Source organism: Cyprinus carpio, chromosome B17 (genome assembly GCF_018340385.1).
Source record: "Cyprinus carpio isolate SPL01 chromosome B17, ASM1834038v1, whole genome shotgun sequence".
NCBI classification, from domain to species: domain Eukaryota; kingdom Metazoa; phylum Chordata; class Actinopteri; order Cypriniformes; family Cyprinidae; genus Cyprinus; species Cyprinus carpio.
Window position 1 is genome coordinate 22,567,938 of NC_056613.1, and position 5,878 is coordinate 22,573,815.

The window sequence follows — 5,878 nt, forward strand, 5'->3', positions numbered from 1 at the left end:
AATACATTTTGTGGTGGTACAGTAATCAAATTCTAACTTCAGTCAGAATTTTTCTTTAATAATTCTGAATTATAATTTAAATGTTATTATAAAACGGAGAGTTCCAGTCCTTGATTCTGATTGGCTGAGCCAAGTTCAAAGCTGTTGTAAAGTACTCTACAAACATACACATTTGTTTACATTTGTGTGTTGCTCGGCAACCACTTTGTTGGAACCACAACTGTTTCTGAGGAACTACATTGTTTGGTGGAAGAATACTGTTTATATTGATATCATTACACTTTATTTGCTCTGTTTTATTTTGTGTTATTCTATAAATTCACTGTAAACCATGGCTTCTTGGGGCTTATTGCTTTAATAATTTACATTTCAGAAGACGAGTTCTCTCATGATGCCTGTGCTCTCTCTGCAGCTGTGGTCTCGGGCGTTTGTGACATGATGCCGGGACAGATACCGGACCCCTCGGTGACCGCCGGCTCACTGCCCAGTCTGGGCCCTCTAGCAGGCCTTTTCTGCCACCCACACTGACCGAACACCTGAAATACGCCGACCTCTGCAACCTTGGGGCCATGCTGTCCCCTTTACATCTACTGGGGAAGCTGGGCAAGCGGCCGCTCCCTATTAAAGCCGAGGTGAGCACCTTTCATCCTTTAGCTTGGGGAAGAAATTTAGGGGCATCTTTAGGAAAAAGCGCAGTTGTATTATCTGACTGAACTAGTGCACATCAGTATGTGAGGCCTGTTTCGTACATGCATCTAATGATTCTCTGCAGGAAACCCAAACCCGATAGCAGAGCTGATTTAATCGTCTGGTTTTATTAAGTGTGCATTCTCGTTCAGTCCATTATTTAATATTGCTTTCCAAACGTCTGCAGTACATGCACTGTAAAAAAAATATTTTTCAAGATTATTAGTGCATTTTACAAGAAAATACTTCTTCAGTGTTTCTGCTTAGTAAAGTCACGTTTAAGTGGTGCTTGCGTCTTCATTGTGATTACTGTGGAATTAACTAGAAATTTCTGAATGAAGTTAGAAAGTAAATCTTACATCATGTTTTTAGCATGCACATCTGGCACAATCCTGTGCATTCTCACAAAAGTGCAGTGACTCCATCTAGTGGATAGAAAGAGACTGTTCAAACACAAGACTGAATTAAAAAAACTGGGAATCTAAGCACAAATGAAACAATAAAGCAAAATATAGTGTTTAGTTGGCCCAACCATATCAAGCTATTTAAAAAAAATAAAAATAAATAAAAAAACTCCACAGTGGCATTATTGATGATTTATAGACTTGACTGGAGATGAGATATAAAATCAAAGGAAAACAAACCTTGTTTTATAGATAAATAAAATACTTGAAATGCATGAAATGCTTCAGCCCCAGAACAAGCAGTACAAATGTGTCAATAACTAAAAGATGCAGTTACTTTTCAAAATTAATTTAAATTATAATTACAAATTTTATAATGAATTACTTATTTTTAAGTTATGTTTCCTGCCTTTTTATTTAGTTGTATTCTGTCTGAGAATAGCGACAGATTCTTGTTTGAAACAACAGAGGAGGGAGAGCACTCATGCTGACTGAACAGCTGTTACTGTTATAGGAATAAGAGTTCTCCCAACATTAAAGGTTAGCTAAAAATGTCTTAACCCTCAGGGAGATCAAGATCAGGATGAGTTTGTTTCTTCATCAGGTTTGTAGAAATGTAGCATTGCATCAGTGTCTCAGCAATGGATGCTCTGCAGTGAATGGGTGCCGTCAGAATGAGAGTCCAAACAGCTGATAAAAACATCACAATATTCCACAAGTAATTGACAGCACTCCAGTCCATCAGTTAACATAACAATATTTGTAAGACATATCCTACAGATTTCATTCAGCAAATGCCTATTGATATTTCAGTTAATTCTTGCATTTCACAATCTGACGGCAAACAGGAAGCTTCTTCACTCTAGAATTAACAGCTTTTCAAGGTCTGTCCTTTTTTCTTTGACTTATATAACATAAATAAATAAAGCCCTACCAGAAATGAATTGCCATGCCACTTGTCAAAAAGTATTTAAGCTGTTACTAATGATCAGACTACTCAAACTTTTTAGTTTACCAGCAGAGACAAATGTGCTGTTCTTGGCTCCAAAATTTAATAATTTAGTTTTATATTGAATGCATTGAATTGAACGTTATAACCTGGTTTCCTAAACAAATGAAGTACTTTATTAGCACATAGGAAATGTAGTTTATAAAAACCTATAAAAAGCCTTAATTTTCTTATTTTGCTGTTGCCGCTCATACAGAAAGATGAAGAGGATGAGCGGAAGAAAAGAAGGCGAGAGAAAAACAAAGTGGCGGCAGCAAGATGTCGAAACAAAAAGAAAGAAAGAACAGAGTATCTACAAAGGGTAAGTTGTCTGTAAAAGCCTCGGTCAGTGTTGGGGAAAATTACTTTTAAAAGTTATGCATTACAATATTGTGTTACTTCATAAAAAAAAAAAAAGTAACTAATGGCGTTACCTTGTTTCTTTTTATGGAAAGTAATGCATTATGTTACTTTTGTATTATTTTTTGTTACCTGAGATAGTCTTGCTTTTTTATTTTAAATAACAAAAATCCCAAAAGTAATATTTTTGGCAACTAAGGGCCACACCAAAAAGTTAAATGAATAATCCTCAGGCTGAAGGAAGTGCATCTGCCTCTGCACTTACTCCTGATTTCTCTCAACATGGGACAGATGTCAGCAAATAAATGGGAAAACATAGTAGTAACAGGCATTACTTTTTATAAAAAGAGTAATATAAAAAATATATTTTCTTGTCAATTTAAAAGTAATGCATTACAATATTGCATTACTCCATAAAAAAAGTAACTAATTGATTACTTTTAATAGAAAGTAATGCATTACGTTACTTTTGTGTTACTTTTTGCCACCTGGGCTCCAATATTTTAATGCATTACTTTACTAGTAAGTTAAATAAGTAATCTGATTATTACCCCCAACACTGGCCTCAGTTCTGTATCAACATGTAGCACGAGTGTATTAATGTGCCTTCAACTCTTGACTGAAGGAATCTGAGCGTCTAGAGATGATGAACTCGGAGCTGAAATCACAGATCGAGGAGCTAAAGCACGAACGACAGCAGCTCATACTGATGCTCAATCGCCATCGGCCCACCTGCATCGTGAGTACAGACAGCATCAAGACGCCTGAGAAAGAGGCCAACCCTCTCCTGGAGCAGGTGGAGGCCAAATGACAAGGAACCACACATTTCCACGTTACTGTTTACAGGTCAGCTCGTCTCCAGCTAGCTGAAGCACTTGGCTCGAAGCACTTGGACATTTTAGGGAAGAGAGAATGGTGTCTCTGACCTGCGAGGTTGGAGTTTAGAGACTAAAAAAAGCAAAAAGAAAAACACACGGATGGCCTGTGTGTTGGCGAAACATTTTTCAGTTTTTTTTGTTTTTGGTCATAAAGTGCCTTATTTGTTTTAGTCCATTTAGTTTTTTGGAAAGAATTGTCTATGTTGTTCTGAATGGATGAAAACACTCATTGAATGGTTGGACATGCATGTTAACTGGACGATTCTTCACGGACCTTCTCAACGTTTATTCACCATTTGCTGCCTTCAGTTGGGTTTTTTTTTTTTTTCTGACGCAGGCGTCATGTATGCACATATGTATGAACTGTTTACATCTTGCCAATTTATTATAGTTATCTAGTATAAATATATGATTTTTATACCTCCTGTACATGGACTTATCACTAGATGTGATACATTTTATGCAACAATTTCATAACCTCTATTTCTGTGACTTATACAATTTGTTGTATAGCTGTGAAAACTGCAAACACTTAATAAACAAGTGATTTCCAAATGTTATTTTGCAATACTCAAAATTTTTGGAGTCATTTATTGTAAAAATTCTTTCAAGCTCTGTTTCATTTTCATTTCTCTTTTTTCTTGAAATAGGCAGAGGAAATATATCAAATAAAGCAACGCAATCAGAAAAGGCAGGTTAAGATAGAATCAAAGGCTGCTGTTTACAAAAACAACAAACAAACAAACAGTTGCTTCAAACATTTTCTCTCCTCTTTTGTCTGTCATATACCAACATTAGCCCCATCAGTTTTACAAAATCATATTATACCTGATATCATTTATAAATATCATTTACATTAGTAATCACCTTTTTTTTAAACAGACGTATATTATGCTACATCATGCATACGTTTATAAAATGTGCACACATAATCTTTCATATTTTTAAAATATTTTGCATAGTTCTTTTTAATCATAAATAATCAAATCATAATTTGATATGTTTCAGAATTCTTTGTAGCAGATGTGTAGTGCATCAAAAAATGTCTTATTCTAAAGCGTTTTTGGTTTGTTGTTTGGGGTCCCTGGATTATTGGCAAAACTGAAATTATTCCAATATGATAAAAGTTCACATGTCATTTGCGCTTCAAAATAATCAAGTACAGGTAATATATTAGTTCATATTAAATGAATATGCATGGAAATTCAAGTGTGCCATTAAATGTATAATCTTGGATTTACTACATTAATGGCTAAACTGTCCATAAATGCATATTACAGCAGTTTCCTATGTAAGAAATCACTAATGACTCTGGGATGTAAAAACCATTTTTTTCCTAGTCATATTTTGCAACTGTATCCTTCAAAGTCCTCTCCAGACTTTTTCTTCCTCTTTATGTAAAAGTATGGTTTCGCTTCTGGAACTGTCATTATGGAAAAAAACAAAAGATGATTCTGCCAATCAGAGTCAATCTCAGCAAAAGAGCTCTGCGGGGAACATCCTTACTTATATATTTGTATATGCATATTTGACAATACACTTACTATCTGTACAGATATTATTCAACTACTTTAAATGAATAGTTTTATATTTCTCCACCATTTTTACTTTGCAATGCTTCATGGGATTGTAGTTCCTTCCTCCATTAAAGCCCTTCAGTTCTTTTTTTTTCAGTATTGTTTGTCTTTTGTCTATAAATGCCTCTTTGCTTCAAATAGAAGTTTGCAGTGTTCCTGCCTTATAACTCTTTAAATAAGACTTTTTAAAATATATGGTAAAAAATATTTGCAGACCCGAAGGTGGTAAAAACTAATGCACTTTTAATAACTGCATTACCATGACTTTACAAAAGAGAAAGAAAAAAAGAGAGAGATTGATTACAGCTGTCAGATGAGAGAAAGATGTCAAATTTACAGCGACTCCCCTGAAGCTGCATTAGAAACCCCCCTCACAGCAGTGCAGACTTTAATATAACATTAATATAACACAGTCAAATGAAAATATGTATACAGCTTTTTTTACAGACTGCAACAATTAAGATGTCCCAGACTGAACCGTTCTTTTCAGCTTTGAAATGTGAAGGCACTGCACTCATCCAGAGCCTCAAACTGGACTGCATCATCTGTAATACATCTGTAAACAAGGAAACCCTCTTTAAACAGTTCTCTGTAATGTAACCTTCCAGAACGATCTTTCCTGTGAACGGCTTTAATTGTCTGAACTCAGTCGCTTTCCATCTGTCAGTTTCGTTCAGTCCCCTGGGGCTTTTGGCAAATTCTGCTTTGAGATTTTCATGTTTGTTGCTTAAAACAGCTGTGTGTCCTGCAGACATCCTTGTCTCTTTCAGTCCTGGCATCCATATTAGGATCCACTGATTTGATGAAGGCCTTGGCAGGTTTGGCATCACAGATGATTCCACTAAATTGAACTGGCATGTGTCTTTCTTGGTACCACAGACCCTCGCTCTCCAATTTCATCATTTCCTTAACTGTGGCCTAGAGTTTCCACATGCTATGGCCACTGGGAATACATCTCTTAGTCTCAGATGTTCAGGTTTTCAG

The 5,878-nt window shown here is 35.6% G+C and overlaps 1 pseudogene; it reads left to right on the forward strand.

The window, feature by feature from the left end:
• The first annotated feature begins 214 nt into the window (after positions 1-214).
• On the forward strand, positions 215-4,009 carry LOC109071428 (annotated as a pseudogene).
• Positions 4,010-5,878: the final 1,869 nt, after the last annotated feature.